At 40.3% G+C, this 17,166-nt stretch overlaps 1 protein-coding gene across 6 annotated transcripts in view; it reads right to left on the reverse strand.

The window, feature by feature from the left end:
- The window catches only part of FOXP1 (forkhead box P1), a 684,561-nt gene that overhangs the window by 347,844 nt on the left and 319,551 nt on the right, over window positions 1-17,166 (reverse strand). The window lies entirely within an intron of this gene.

The raw sequence follows: 17,166 nt of genomic DNA on the forward strand, positions 1-17,166 counted from the left end.
CCCAAGCATAGTTCTATACAATGGAATTGGGAGGGAAGAGAAGAGGGAAAATTATTGCAATATCCCAGTCAAAAAGTGATAAGGGCTCATTATGATGTTGTGTGAGATGGGAGTAGAGTGATGAGAATGAATGTGTGAGAGAAAGAAGAAAGGTAGAATCAACAAGACAGCCAGTGACTGGGTTTCAGGTCATCTTGGTGATGGACAGTACAGTTGAGGATGGTTCTAGATGTGAATCTGGGTGAAGCTCTAAAGAAAGAGGTACATACATCAGTGGCAGGCTGCACAGACATGGTAAGGGAAAAACAATGACTTCTGTTTCAGAAATTGTGAGTTTGAAATGCCAATGGAAGATCCAGGGGAAGATGTCCAGTAGCATATGGGATGGAGACTCAGGAGAGAGATGAGGCTGCACGTGGGAATCTGGGCTGAGGGGGCAGCCACCATCCTAGGAGCTGCTTCAGTAACCAAGACAAGGAGTATAGGGAGAAGAGCTGAGGGCACTGATAAGGGCTGGGGGGTCCCCACCCCAACCAGGGAGGTGAGAGGGATGATCAGACTGGGAGTGAGAAAATCACTCCAGGGCAGGATCATGAAAAGTCAGGGAGGAGCTGAGAATTCAGGAGGAGATGGTCAATAGTGCAACATACTGCCTAAAGGCCAAGAAGAATAAAAACAGAGATAAGGACCTTGGATTTAACAATAACAAGATTATTAGTGACCTACGAAAGAAGTCCTACTGCATATGATTACCCCTGGGATGGTATATATGAATGCAACTAAGGGGGGAAATTTGTGGAGACAAAGTTCTAAGTGTGCTCTTGTAGTATGTTTAAGTCCAAAATTGTGCTTTTTAATGTGACCATCATATTCAGCATGACAAAAGACTGGAAAATTCTGGAAAATTAGAGCTAATGGAGACCTTAGAAATCATCTAATGGAAACCCTTTATTTGGCAGGTCAATTAATATCTTTACACACTGCCTAATTCATTCATGGCACCATTCTAGGCACTATAGGGATAGGATAAAACCTAAGGTCTCTGCTTTGGGACCATGTGTTTTTATCAATTAACCCATCAATCATCAAATATAGCTTTAATCAAGCATCACAGCTCTCTAGCACTATGTTTCACATCTAACAGTGTGAGCTATAAGAAGTCTAAGAGCTTCTTTCTGCTCACAAGGAAGCTACAATACGTTTGAGGAAATGAACAGGTTTTAGATACATGCTGCTTAAAAGTTTCCAAAGTACTTTATATATATCATCTCATATGAATGAATGAATTTAAAAAAATTTATTACGCTCTTAGTCTGTGGATATTAATACAATAGCAAAGCTAGACCCTGCACTCAGAGAGCTTATGTTCTCATAACAAATCAGGGATTGATTTATTATTTTGTTGACTGCCGAGACATGACAAACTGATGTAGAAAATGTTAATAATGCAGATTTGTGTCATAAATGCTGGAGAAGATGTGAAAAAGTGCTGGTGGAGCTGCAAATTGGTCCCACCATGCTGGAGAATAATTTGGGACTATGCCCAAAGGGCTATAAAACTGTGCAGACCCTTTAGCTCAGTAACTAGGCTTGTATCCCAAAGAGATCAAAGAAAAGGGAAAAGGACCTATTTGTTCAAAAATATTTATAGCAGCTCTTTTTGTGGTGGCAAAGAATTGAAAATTGAGGGGATGCCCATCAATTAGGGAATGACTGAACAAGCTGTGGAGTACCACTGTGCTGTTGAAAAAAAAAAAAAACACGATGGGAAGGGATGGTTTAAAAAAAAAAAAGCCCGAGAAGACTTAGAAGAACTGATGCAAAACTGAAGTGAGCAGAACCAGGGGAAGATTTCACACAGTAACATCAACATCATAAAAATGATCAACTGTGAAAGACTTAGCTACTCTGATCAAGACAATGATTCAATGATCCAAAGGACTCATGATGAAAAATGTTGTCACCCTCCAGAGAGAGAACTTATGAGCTCTGAGTACACATTGAAGCACACTCTCTTCATGTTCTCTATTTTTTTGGGGGGGGGGTGTGTTTGTGTGTTTTCTTTTGCAACATGGCTAATATGGAAATATATTTTGCATGACTTCACGTATCTAACTGATATCATATTGCTTGCCTTCTCAAGGGGGGAGGGGCAGGAGAGAGGGAGAAAATTTGGAACTCCATTTTTTAAAAATGAATGTTAAAAATGTATTTGGGAAATATTTAATGAAGTAAATTATATATATGTAAATGTGTCATGTATATTTTTATTAAATATTCTTATTTATTAAATTTGTTTATTTATTGAATACATTTAAAATAAAAATTTATATTTTCATAAATAAAAATAAATTTAAAATAAAATAAAAAATATTAATTTATTTATTAAACATTTACCAGCACACTCCTGCATCTAGTGCTGGCCAGGGTTATTTTGGTATGGAAAGTTACACAATTGGAGATTCCAAAGTCCTGGAGGGGAGGAGATTGACACACTCATTCCGAGATCAGTGGCGAAGTTGATTTGATTATGGTTCCAGAATGAAAAGCTGGAGGGAGATCTAGGGTGCGTGATCAGTGGCTGCAGGTGAGGAAATATAGCCAGAAAGTGAAATGTGGCTGGAGCTTGATCTTGATGTACTGGAGAAGTGAAATAATTAGGAGCATCTGGGGGCAAGAGGTGGAAGGAGGACACCCGCTCTCCAAAGCAAGAATATAAGGGGTTAAATCTTCTAGACTATGATTTCTGCTCCTAGTCATCTGAGGCTCTCAAAAATCCAGTGATACAAATACTAGGATTATTCCTATTTCACAGCAGTAATAATGAGGATTAGATAGGTTAAATAACCTGTCTGGAGTCATACAACTAGTAACCAATTGAGATGGGTCTGCACGTTGGGGCTTTCTGCTCCCAAACTAGTACCATGCACTTTCCCAGCTGTCATTAGGCAGCTTGGCTTCATGGAATGAGTGGACCAGAAATGAAGAACATGAGTCCTAGTCCCAGCCCTCCTGCTAGCCAGGGTTCTTCCTGGACCAAGCTACTTAGTGCTCCTTGATCTACTTTCCAAGTCCATGAAATGAGGAGTTTGGACTAAATGATCACCCTCTTCTAAAAAAAAAAAAAACATTAAAAGTCATATACATACTAAACCATCAGTCAGATATTTTAGGGGAACAGGGAAGAAGAGATAGGAACCCAGACCTCTGATTGCACTGAGATGCATAACATCCAATGAGGAAACTGACCCCTACTCTTCCATTTCTATTCTTAAGCATTATCTGCAGATACTGGGTCTCACTCTAAATTACACACTAGAAAATACAGCAATACCTCAATCAATGAATCTTCAGGGAAAGAGCTCTTTATGGAATATACCCTGGAGGACAATGCTATTTTGAGTTTTGTCTTTGTATCTGTAGTGCTTAGTCTAGTCTAGAGTATCAGCACATGGTATGAGTTTGATAAATACAAGAGCTGGCTAGGTTAAAAAAAAATGTTGAAATGACGCAAACATATAGGCAAAAAAAAAAAGTCCTGTTTGCCATGTTATGTATAAGGAGGGGCCATGCTCAGAGTTAACCCTTCTGTTTCTGAATGGCCACATGAGCTGACTCAGTACTTGGGGAGCTTGGTAATAACCCAACCCTACATGTGAGTCAGCAATGACAGGTGTAGGCACTTGGAAATCACCAAGTGATCCCTTCATTGGCTGTGAGCTGGAAGAGCAGATGACTCAGGAAACCTTAAAAAGAGAGAACACTTCTGACTGTCTCTTCTTTTGACTGTCCTGTGTGACAAGTAATGTTCTCTGTCACTCAACTACCCCACAGAGAGTTGGAGGATGGGCAGTACCCTTTCCTCTCCTCCCACCCTACATCCCCCCATACTTTAGGTGATGGATTCATTAGGTGAGTTTGCACATGGACAACATCCATCGCCAGGTACACATGTCCAAGTCTGAAACTAACCTTATGAGTTTCAGAGGTCCAAAAGTCCTGGGTCCTTTCGGTTGGAATTGACTTATCAAGATGGCCAATAAAATGAGGGAATTCATTTTTTTCCAGAAGACAAAGACCAGCAGTTTTCAAATGTTTGGTCTTGGGGGCATTTTATACTAAAAAATTATTGGGGAACCCCCCCAATGTAGGTTATATCTATTGAGAGCTATCATATTATAAATTTCTTAATCTTGGTATTATTATGAAAATTATTTTGAGTTTGTGGACCCCCTCAAAGTGTTTCAGGTAGCAGCATCCAGTAGCAGCCAGAACACACTTTCAGAACTGCTGATTTGGACAGATCAGAGCCAAGGCTAAAACATGGGTTGCCGATATGGTAATACTGCATATTACTTTATGTTCTGGTGAGATTTAAGTGGACTCAGTCAAAAGGCCAAACCCAAGCCTCCTGAGAGAGAATAAAAAGTTATGTTAATTATTGAGTCTGTTCTAAGTTTTTTTCTCTCAGTGTCTGTCTTTTAGATCAAAATAAATACCTGTCCCCTACCTGCTTTACATTGCACATTTCGGTGAAACCTAAGCTATAGGTTAATCGTTGCCAGGGTACTGGGGTCCAGTTTTAGTGAGCTAAAGAGTGTGAGAAAAGTGAGTCTACACACCCTCTTATTAGAAGGCACACTACTGAAGGACTCAACTCAGTTTTTACCATGTGCCTAGGGCCACAGAAGATGGGCACATGCTCCTTTGGATGGCCCTCATATAGATGGACAAAAATATTTTCCCTTATATTTAATTGTGGATTTCCATACCTGTGATTAATGCTCACTTTCTAGCATATAGTGAGTGTTTAAGAAATACTTCCTAATTAAGTTTTTTTAAAATGAAAAAGAGTCAGGTAAAAAAAATTTGTTGCTATTCAGTCTCTTCAGTCAAGTTCCTGCTCAATTTCTTGTATGCACAGGACAAATTGTCCTCCTTTACAACTTCTATTTGTCTGAACATGGTGGAAAGTAAATTTAGCAAACTCTGAGCACTGTCCCTGACCTTTATCTTTCTCAGGTTCCCCCCACCCCATACACAACAACCTTCCTGTTTCCCTATTACTATCACTGAACTTTTTCCCACTTCATGAGGTGTCTTGTTTTTTTTTTTTTTTCTTTTTTTGGCTAGGCAATGGGGTTAAGTGACTTGTCCAGGGTCACGCAGCTAGTGAGTGTTATGTGTCTGAGGCGGGATTTGAACTCAGGTCCTCTTGAATCCAGGACCGGTGCTCTATCCACTGCACCACCTAGCTGCCCCCTTTCTTTCTTTCTTTTAACCTAGCTGACCCCCATGAGGTGTCTTCTAAATCAGGGGTGGGGAACCTGCAGCTTCAAGGCTACATGTGACCCACGAGGTCCTCAAGTGCAGCCCTTTGACTAAATCCAAACTTCAGAGAATACATCCTCTTAATAAAAGGATTTGGTCGCACCCAAGAACCTAGAAGGCCACATGCTGCCTTAAGGTTGCAGGTTCCCCACCCCTGTTGTAAGCTAACATCCTCAAGCCAGGAAACCACCAGACAACACTCATTTATACTTCATTCTGACTCAGGCCACTAAATGACACAGTGTATAGAGTACTGGGCCTGGAGTCAGGAAGACCTGAGTTCAAATTTAGCCTCAGCCAGTAGTAGCTGAGGCACCTGCTACTTAGGCAAGTCACTTAACCTCTGTTTGCCTCAGTTTCCTCAATGTAAAATGGGAATAATGGCACTTATTTCATAGGGTTGTTATGAGGATCAAATGAGCTATCTGTAAAGCTTGCATAGTGCCTAGCACACAGCAGGCACTACATAAATGCATATTCCCTTCCTTTCCTCCCATCCCTTACCCCTACACGTTACTGAATAAATTTTAATCATTTGACATCTCAACCATGCATTCTCATTTCAAAGTGGAATGAAAGTGTCACCTGCTCTCAAAGGAATTTCAGGAATTAGCTGGGATCTATGGGAGTTATTTTGAGGAAATCAGGTGCTTCCAACACCATACATTATGTATGAAGAGCAAAAATAAAGGCAAATTTGACTTAGTCCTCTTAAAGTGTTTTATTTTATTATTGTTTGTTGTTATTCATGTTTGATTTGGGATGAGGGACTCAGATGGACAGAGATGGTCTAATAGCCAAGAGTCTCTGATCTAAATTGCTGGGGTAACAAGGTCAGGTTTTGCTTTATCTAATTCAATTCAATTTAACAACCACTTATGTACTGCCTACTGCATACAAAACACTGTGCTAAGAGAGACAGCAATAGAGAAAAAAGTAAAAACAACTCTCCTCTTAAAGGAACTTCCACTCTATCAGATGGACGCAACATACACCTATTTGGCTATTCAAGGACCCACCCAGCCACTGCTCCCCTTTCAACCTTAGTAACAGGGACCCTCTGGACCTAGATATGAACTTCTGGAGACTACGTCCACCCGTCTTACCCACAAGTTAATCCAACTTGGGGTTTCCATCATGGGACTGAGCTATTCTCTTTGGCGGATGGCATAATCACCTCACATTTCTACAACACAAATTCATTCCCCAAAAGAAGTCCTTATAAATAATAACAACTCGCATTTATATAGGGCTTTAAGGTTTGAAAAGTGCTTTACATATGTTATCTCATTTGACCCCACAACAACCCTGGGAGGTACATATTACTGTCTCCTTTTACAGATAAGAAAACTCAGGTTCAGAGGTTAAGTGACCTTCTCGTCCCCATAGTACGTATACAAGGCTGTATTCAAACTCAGGTTTTCTTGACCCAAAGTACAGCACTCTGTCCACAGCATTATCTATTTGCCTAACAGGAAAACTGAGCCCAAGACAGGTTAGGTGATTTATTTTGGTCACCCACCCGCTAAGCATCTGAAACTGGATTCAACCTCAGTTCTGGTGACTCCAGCTTCTGCATTCTTCCTCCTAAGTCATCCTTCCTCGAAAATCATCTATTGGCTTATATTTTATTTTGGATAAACGGCAAATGAGTTATATAAAATATAAAGGCTACAGAGGAGAAGAGATCACTGGCTGGAGAGGATCTGGACCTGATCCTGTGGAAATTTAGACCTGGGCGGGGCAGCAATTAATACTTTCTAGGCTTTGTCCCAGAGTTTGAACTGAAGAGGAGTATAAGATGAACTGAACCCAGGTCATGGAAGGCTCCACGAGAGAGTTTATAATTTCTCCTGCAGACAATAAGGGAGTGCTGAAGGCTTCTAAGTGAGATGACGGCCATTCTTGGAAAGAGGAAGACAGAAGCATGAAGAATCTAAAGGAAAAGAGGTGAGTTTGAGGGCTACACAATAGTCCAGGAAGAGATGAGCACTTTGCAAACATCAACATACCAGAACTATAGCTGGGAGAGTGTCCTAGATCTTAGAGAGGGAAGTATCCAAAGGAGGAGAGAAGCGAGACCTTCTTTTTCATTCCCACAAACAGTGAAAATTTCCACCAACCCAATCAAGCCCCTCTAGATAATAGTCAAAACATAACTGATCACTGAACCCTAGAATGTTAGAGTCTAACAATTACTAACAAGGATCAACACAAGCAGATAATAATGTCACAAGCAAGAATTTAATAATTTATACTTTAATAATTTTAATAGTGAACTAAAATCAATGCTGAATTAATGAGCCTATAATATCTTCTAGTCGCTATTGCATATAACCTTACTATAATAACTGAACAAGCAAATAACTACAAGAAAAGAGAAAAATCAGACTCAAGCAAGAATTATAGCCCTTCTGTTGGGCTGGGTGGAAGTTATCAGTGCAAATCACCTTTTACCTAGTTACCAAGTTACTAGGAAATAAAAGACTGAAGATTGACATCTGGGGTCAAACCCAGATAAGTAAAACAAAAAACGAACAAACAGACAAACAAACAAAAAGTCTCCTACCCACCTTAGAGACTGGTAGCTTTGTTCTCATATCCAAGTGTGCATAACACCACCCAACATACTGTGCTGAAGAAAGGAATTCTGGAAAAGAAAATGATCCTCTTTCCCCAGCTGACCTCCCCGCAATAGATACACCCAAAAAATCCTACTCCAAAAAAAGGGAAAGTGTCAGGAAGATTCATGGGAAGGGAGTAATCATACCAGACTTAGTTAGGACCTAGTGAATTCTTTGGAATAAAATGATTCTGTGAAGGATGAGAAGGGGTTTCCAACATACACCGACCAGAAATGGGTCAGTAAATTCTCTTTCCCCATACCATCACCAGGAAAAACACCAAATCTCCATGCCTATCTATATGGATCAAGACGTGAATGATTCTTATTATCAAATAAATTCTTAAAACTTAAATTCCTTGTTCTTTACTTTGTCACATCTAATTTCACCCTATTGCCTTATATTAAACACCACCACCATAATTTGGGGGCATTGTCTACTTTAAAACAAGGGGTTATGAGCTTATTTAAAAATAATAAGAGTACTGGGCATAGTGCTGGGAAAACATGAGATGCTTACTGGCTATGTGACCCTGGGCAAGTCATTTAATCTGTTTTCCTCACTTTCCTCATCTGTAAAATTGTTGTGAGAATCAAATTAGATAAAGTGCTTAGTGCAGCGCCTGGCACACAGTAAGTGCCATATAAATGTTAGCTATCATTATCATCATTATTTCAGAACTGTTTGTTGCCCCTAATTAGGGAATAAATAGCAAGCAGCCAAAAAAAAGTAATCCCCAAAGTTCCCCCTTCAGTAGTCACTTTTAAGCTGTGTTTTTCTGAACAGCAGATGTGATAAACAGGCTAGGTTCACAGGCTCCTCGTCCATCCACCTCTCATCCCACTCCTCATACACTGGTTTGCTGACTTTGTGCAACTCTGGCTCACTTAAAGCCAATTCATACACAAGTTAAGACATCACCCATGATGTCACTGTTTTCTTCAAAAACAAAGTACAAGCAACCACAACAACAGGATTGCAGACCAGCAACTGATATTTACAATAAAACAAAAAGGTTCCTAAACCCAGCACCAGATTTGTACGATGTGGGCAGATCTGGATTTAGAGCAGTTTGTTTGTTTAAGGGCTGAATTTATATATTTTCAGTCTTCTTGGTAAAATACTTCAATATCAATAGTTCCTTCTATGGACAGCCATGTGCACAAGGTTTCTGTATCTATCCTGCATAGCAATATGTCACTTCAGGTTTTATACAACATAACATGGAAGGAGGGGAGAGGTATATTTCCTATTTCTCTAATTCTTGAGTTGTGGATGGATTATTTTTTCCTTCCGTTTCACCTCTCCTATCCATCTTGGGCAGCCCCTCAAGCATCACTGAAGCCAAGTGTCCTTTCATCTAATTATTCATTAATTTTTAATAATTTAATAACTTTTGACATTTTCAGTTTATAGTTAAAACTATTTAACTCGTAGAAAGGATGGGCAGACACATTGCAAATGAACAAATTTACAAATCTGAAAATTAGCATATGTGAGAAACCAAATGACAAATCTGGAATATATCTGGTTATAAAATATACTTTGGCCAGCTACTAAGACCAGAGCAACTCAGCAGAGCAAGAGATGCTATGCGAATAGATAATGACTCAGTTTACTGATTTCCTATAGAGACTGCTTTCCTAGGCTTGGGATTACAGATGGATTATAGCTAGAAGGGCCCATAGAGGCCAATAAATCCAACCCCATCATTTCAGATGAAGAAACTGAGGCCCAGAGAGTGTTATTTGCCAGGAGGACTGTTAGGCTGTAGGGTTCTCTTCTTTGCATAATCTCTTTCACTGTGCCATCCAATTACATTTTTCTTCTTCCACAATATACTCCCGTTTCTCAAGGCACAAAAGTACAGAGCTACATGTTCTGACAATAAAGTTTAACAATTTCACCCAAAAAGAAATTCTTGACACACAGGCTGATGAGGGACGTCTGAGGAATGATGAGTGTGAGCCTCCCTGAATAAGAAGAAGAGGCTGCATTATGTTACGGCAGGGAGATGGGCACAGTGGAAGGAAAGACCATTTCTCTCCTTACTGACGTGCTACAGGGGTGACTTTACTCACAGCACGCTGGAAGGAGGCTATGGCAGAGAAGGGAATAGAGGGCATGACGAGCAAGTTATTCTCAGTTTCTCCTAGAATCCTAAAGCAGAATTCTGTGTTAGGTTGACCAAGTTGGGGGCCCATTAAAGAAGCCTCTTTTACTGCTGGATAAAGCTGTGAGGTAGCATTCTTCAGTGGGATTTGGAATCGGAGGGGCTGGCTTCAGATCTCTACTCACCTCCTTACTCTTACCTCTATGGCTTTGGGGCCTTGAGCCAAGTAACCTCTCTAGTCCTCAGTTTCTTCATCTGTAAAACAATGTAAATGGATAGAACTGCAGCCTCCAAGGCCATTAGTGTAGGACTGAGGCTACAGAAGAGGACTGAACTGGAGGAAAATTTGGAGCCCAATTTTCCTATTTTAAGGAACTTTTTGGGAATATTGTTCCTCATTGGATCACAGAATCTTAGTAGTTGAGTAGACCTCAGAGGCCCTTTAGACTAATATCACCATTGAATAGATGGGGAAACTGAGGTTCAAGGTCACACTGGTAGTAAGTCCAGTCATGTGATTTCACTGGTGCAAAGCAGAGGGGTCCAACATGTGGAGGCCAGCCAGCTGTGCATGGCCCATGGCTCTATCAAGTGCAGCGAAATCAGATGAAAACGAAGTTGCTATCTGATTTGAATGTGCTGATATATTAATAAAAAAGGAACACATGAATATGTGTTTTTCTAAGTCATTATGAGGCCCATAGAGATCCTTATGTATGGTATTGTGGTCCCAATTTCCATCTGAGTGTGACATCATTGGTACAGAGAACTCACAATGAGGACATCCCCATTACTGATGCAGTTGAGTAACTATTATATACCTTAAATATAGACCAGTAGTTCTTAAGAGGGTATCCTATGAACTTTTCGAAAAAAAAAATAATAACTGCATTTAGTATTAGTTTCCTTTGTAATCCCATGTATTTTATTGTATCTTTTAAAAGCATTCTTAGAAGGGGTGCAGAGGCTTCCTTCACTAAACTAACAAAGGGGGCCATGACAGGACCAAAAAAAGTGAAAAAAAAAAGGACCACTGTTTTGGAGGGTTGCTTGGGGGGACTAAGAGGTTACGTGATACTCTGAGAGTCACAACTGAGTTTGCATAATAAGCCAGACTTGACCTTGGGTCTTTCTGACTCCAAGGCTCTCTTGCTATGATGCCAGACTTCTTTGGCAACTGCAGGGTACTCTGGAATCAAATCACTGCTTCATCCAATACCACAGCGCTGGCTAGTCTCTTTCTGATTTCAAATTAGGTTTATGTTGTTGGAATGACATTTCTCTCTGCATCTCCTATTTTTCTTAAGTATATATACACTTTACTAATGGAGGAAGGGAAGACCTTGCCACATTCATTGAGTATGGGAAACCCAGGGGTGCATTTGTCACCACTTCAAGAGAAAAAAGAAAAAGAAAAACATCTTTTCCCTTGACTCGGATGGCTTGGGTCACAATCCTAATGCTCTGTTAATGTAGTTTCTATGTATGAGTTCTATAATAAGATAACATTAAAGCCAATGAATCTCATGAACAGCCTAGGAAAGCCTTCCTGACACTATTTCCGTCGCATGGTTTAGATTCTAAAAAGCTTATGAGCTCCCCGACCTTTCAATCTCAACTCAGAAGTGTCTGAATTCTTCCTGCATGGCCTTTCATAATTGGAGCACTAAAATCTATGTTGGAGTATAGTTAAGGATCTGATTTTAACCTTCAACTACACTAAAAAAAATCAGTCCCAGAGGTCAAGAGTTTGAGGTGATACCACTCTTTATCTATAGCCTTCTTTTGTGAGGGGGTTGGGGAGGAGAAGATAATTTAAAGATTAAGTATCTATTCTCCAGTACCAGCATACATTTCAGTACTCCAGAGGGCTCAATTCAGAATCTCACAACGAAGGGATATCTTAAGGCCTAGGGATGGAATCAGACTTGGCATCAGGATGCCTAGATTTGTTTTTAGTTTCCTACAGCTTTAACAGTTGGACCTTGGAAAAGTCACTAACTGTTTTGTTTTTGTTTTCCTCATTGATAAAGGTACAATGAGGTAATACCATGTCACATGTAGAAAGAATTCATTTTAGATTAAAAATGTCATGATTTGAAATCCACTGAGATAGAAAACTTGCAATGAAATGAAAGATTATCTCATTTTCCAAAAGAATTCTTGGTGTGGGTAAAAGTCAAGCAGGTAACACAGTAGGTTGGGATGGTTAAGTAAGACCATCCTTCTCCATTCTGCTAAACTCATACTCGTCTAACAGAGCAAACAGTTGGAATTTAATACTTGAAATGGGTGAGAAAAGAGAGAGGAAATACACAGTGGCATTTTTCAGACTCCTCCTCTCTGTGATGGACTAGAGGAAGCTAAGCAAACTTACAACAGAGCAAACATCTCCAGTATTCACACAGAACCAAATCAATCTCATTCCTTTCTTTCCTCCAACCTGAGCACATGTATGGCTACACATGAGTAGAAATGCCCCCTGTCATACTACCTGTCTGATACCATAAGGTCTTGAGCGTGAACCCTCCTTCAGTCTTAAATTCTAGTTCAGCAGGTAGAGAAAGAAAGAGGGGATAAAGGAAAGCTGCTCATTCTCTCCTGCATCGAGCTGCCAAACCAATCTTCCTAAAGTCCAGGTCCAACCAAATCACTTCTAGTTCAGGAAAATGCATAAATACAAATATGTCCATATGACATCTAAAGCCTTTCCAAAATATGTCTCCAGCCAAGCTTTCTAGGCAAATGATTCATTATTCTCCCTTGTCCCATTCTATGTTCCAGCCAAACCAAGCAGCTTACTCTTGCCCATATAGTATATCTCCTGTCTCCATGACTTCTTACAGGCTGTCTGTCCTGCATGCCTAGAAGGCCATCCTTGCTTACTTCTGCCTCTTGGAACCAATAAATTTCCTTAAGGCTCAACTTAAGTACCACTTCCCACAAAAAGCCTTTCCTGATCCCACCTGCCCCCCAAAATTATTAGTCTTTATCCCCCTAAGTTATTCTGCATTTATTCAGTACATATCCTGGAATTCCTCCATTTTCTTTCTCTTTCTTTCTCTCTTTCTCTCTTTCTTTTTCTTCCCTTCTTCCTTTCTGGCTAGGCAATGGGGTTAAGTGACTTCCCCAGGGTCACACAGCTAGTAAGTGTTATGTGACTGAGGCTAGATTTGAACTCAGGTCCTCCTGAATCCAGGGCCAGTGCTCTATCCACTGCACCACCTAGCTGCCCCCTTTCTTTCTTTCTTTTAACCATGTTGATTCACCCAGTAGAACCTAAGTTCCATAAGTTTACAGGACCTCTTTCAGTTTTGTTGGCAGTGCTAATACAGTGCTGAGCACAGGGCAGGAGCTTAACAAATCTTAACTGAAGTGGATTGAGTTGAATTGAGTAAGGTTAAATCACAGAGGGTTTTTTGTTATTCAGTCATTTCAATCATGCCCAACTCCCTGTGACCAGAGCAAAGGAGATAAGGAGCCCCCTCTTCCCCTTTGATGAGGTACTACAGCAGTGGTAAGCCTGCAGGCAAGAGAGTCCTCATCTTTTTCATACCTTAACATATTTGTAAAGTTCAAAGTTGTGAACTGATCCAACCTTTCTGGAGAGCAACTTGGAATTATGCCCAAAGGGCTAGAAAATTTTGCATACCCTTTGATCTAGCACTACCTCTACTAGATCTGTATCCCAAAGAGATCTTAGAAAAGGAAAAAGGACCCATACGTACAAAGATATTTATAGCAGCTCTTTTTTGCAGTGGACAAGAACTGGAAATTGAGGGGATGCCCATCAACTGGGGAACGGCTGAACAAGTTGTGGTATATGAATGTAATGGAATACTATTGGGCTATAAAAAATGATGAGCAGGTGGATTTCAAAAAAAACTGGAAAGACTTACATGAACTGATGCTGAGTGAAGTGAGCAGAACCAGGATAACACTGTACATAGAAACAGCAACATTGTGTGATGAGCAACTTGATAGACAACTCTTCTCAGCAATAAAATTGTCTAAAACAATTCCCAGACTCATGATGGAAAAATGCTATCCATATCCAGAAAAAAAAAAACAAACAAAACTATGGAGTCTGAATGCAGATTGAAGCATACTCTTTTCTCTTTTTTGTTGCTTTCTTTTTTCTCATGGTTTTTCCCTTTTGTTCTGATTCTTCTTTCACAACACTACTAATGTGGAAATGTGTTCAATATGATTGTACATGTACAGCCAATATCAGATTGCATGCCATTTTAGGAAGGGGGTAGGGAGGGAGGAAAATCTGGAACTCAAAATCTTATAAAAGTGAATCTTGAGAACTAAAAATAAATAATTTTTTTTTTTTGGCGAGGCACTTGGGGTTAAGTGACTTGCCCAGGGTCACACAGCTAGTAAATGTCAAGTGTATAAGGCTGGATTTGAACTCCGGTCCTCTTGACTCCAGAGCCAGTGCTCTATCCACTGCACTACGTAGCTGCCCCAGAAATAAATAAATTTTTAAAAAAAGTTTTCGGGGGGCAGAGCCATGATGGTGGAGTAAAAGCTATGACTTGTTTCAGCTCTCCCCCAAACCCCTCCAAATACCTATAAAAATGGCTCTAAACAAATTCTAAAGTAGCAGAACCCACAAAAAGACAGAGTGAAACAAATTTCCAACCCAAGACAACCTGGACGGTTGATCTTAAAGGTATATCCCGCCGGGCTGGGAGAGGAGCTCAGTTCGGCTGGGCACGCAAACCTCAGCGAACCTGGAGGAGGCCTCAGAGGATGGAATCGTGGGCAGCTGTGGCAGTTTCCAGAACTCTCAACCCACAAACGCCAAAGACAACTAAGAAGGTCAGTGGGAAAAGTCTGTGTCTGCGGTGAGAGAGAGAAGCGCAGTGGTCTCAGCTCCAGTCCCTGAGCCTGGCCCCTGGACGGCAGCTGCTTCCTGAGCTTCCGGCCCATAGACTGAGGGGGAATCAAGTGGCTGATCAGAGGGGCATTGCAGAGATCTCTCTGCTGGTGCAGGATTCTCTTGATTTGCTCATGGTTGGATCTGGGTCACAGTTCTGGGTGGCGGTCCCAGGGAGAGGAGGAGCGATGACGTGGTGGAGCTTGTGGTGGTGGTGGAGAGGAAATCCTACTCACAGTTCCAAGACAGAAATGAGTGCCTGTGCTCACTCATAGACCAGAGCACAGGCCAGGAAAGGAGTAAACACCTCGCCCTAGATCATAGCACCTTGGAAGAACTGAAAATTTACAGGTTCCTAGAAGTATCTCTGAAAATAGCTACACAAAACTCCTGAAGCTTGGGATAGTACATTCTCCACACTGGAAACAGACCCCTACCTTAATAAAGAATTTATAACTCAAGTAATTGGCTGGGATCATGAGCAAGCAGTGCAAAAAGAGTCAGACTATAGAATCTTACTTTGGTGACAAAGAAGATCAAAACATACAACCAGAAGAAGACAGCAAAGTCAAAGCTCCTACATCCAAAGCCTCCAAGAAAAATATGAATTGGTCCCAGGCCACAGAAGAGTTCAAAAAGGATTTTGAGAAGCAAGTAAGAGATATAGATGAAAAACTGAGAGTGATGCAAGAAAATCACGAAAAACAAGTCAACAGCTTGCTAAATAGGAGACCCAAAAAAATACTGAAGAAAATAACACCTTAAAAAATAGCCTAACCCAAATGGCAAAAGAGGTCCAAAAAGCCAAAAAGGAGAAGAATGCTCTAAAAAGCAAAACTGACCAAATGGAAAAGGAAGTCCAAAAGCTTATTTTCTTCAGAAAATAGTTCCTTAAAAATTAGAATGGAGCAATTAGAAACTAGTGACTTTATGAGAAATCAAGACACTGTAAAGCAAATCCAAAAGAATGAAAAAATAGAAGAGAATGTGAAATATCTCATTGGAAAAACAACTGACCTGAAAAGAGAGAGAATTTAAAAATTATTGGACTATCTGAAAGCCATAATCAAAAAAAGAGCCCAGACATCATCTTTCAAGAAATTATCAAGGAAAACTGCCCTGATATTTTAGAACCAGAGGGCAAAATAGAAATGGAAAGAATCCACTGCTCACCTCCTAAGAGAGATCCCCAAAGGAAAACTCCTAGGAATATTGTAGCCAAATTCCAGAATTCCCAGGTCAAAGAGAAAATATTGCAAGCAACCAGAAAGAAACAATTCAAGTATTGTGGAAATACAATCAGGATAACAGAAGATTTCGCAGCTTCTACATTAAGGGACCACAGGGCATGGAATATAATATTCCGGAGGGCAAAGGAGATAGGATTACAACCAAGAATCACCTACCCAGCAAAACTGAGTATAATCCTTCAGGTTAAAAAATGGTCATTCAGTGAAACAGGGGACTTTCAAGCATTCTTGATGAAAAGACCAGAGCTGAATATAAAATATGACTTTCAAATACAAGACTCAAGTGAAACATGAAGAGGTAAACAGGAAAGAGAAATCATAAGAGACTTATTAAGGTTGAACTGTTTACATTCCTGCGTGGAAAGATGATATTTGTAACTCATGAGTCCTCCTTTGTCAGTATTAGGGTAGTGGGAGGGAAAAAATTATATGTATAGATGTATAGATAGATAGATAGATAGATAGATAGATAGATAGATAGATAGATAGATAGATAGATAGATAGATGGCACAGGTTGGGTTGAAGATGAAGGGGGTGATATCTGGAAAATAAAATTAAGGGGTGAGAGAGGATTATACTGGGAGAAGGAGAAAGGAAGAGGTAGAATGGAGTAAATTATAAACAGACAAGAAAAGGCTTTTACAGTGGAGGGGAAATGGGGGAAGGTGAGAGAGAATGAGTGAATCTTATTCTCATAGGATTTGGCTTAAGGAGGGAATAACATACACAATTGGGTGTGGAAATCTGTTTTACCCTACAGGAAAATAAAGGGGGAAGGGGACAAGAGAGCAGGGAGATGATAGAGGGGAGGGCAGATTGAGGTAAGGGATAATGAGAAGCAAACACTTCTAAGGAAGGACAGGGTCGAAAGACAGAATAGAATAAATGGGGAGTAGGATAGGTTGAAGGGAAATAAACCTAGTTTTTCAAAACATGACTACTATGGAAGCGTTTTGCAT

The sequence above is a fragment of the Vombatus ursinus genome, unplaced genomic scaffold, assembly GCF_900497805.2.
Source record: "Vombatus ursinus unplaced genomic scaffold, bare-nosed wombat genome assembly UNPS02014773.1, whole genome shotgun sequence".
NCBI lineage: Eukaryota > Metazoa > Chordata > Mammalia > Diprotodontia > Vombatidae > Vombatus > Vombatus ursinus.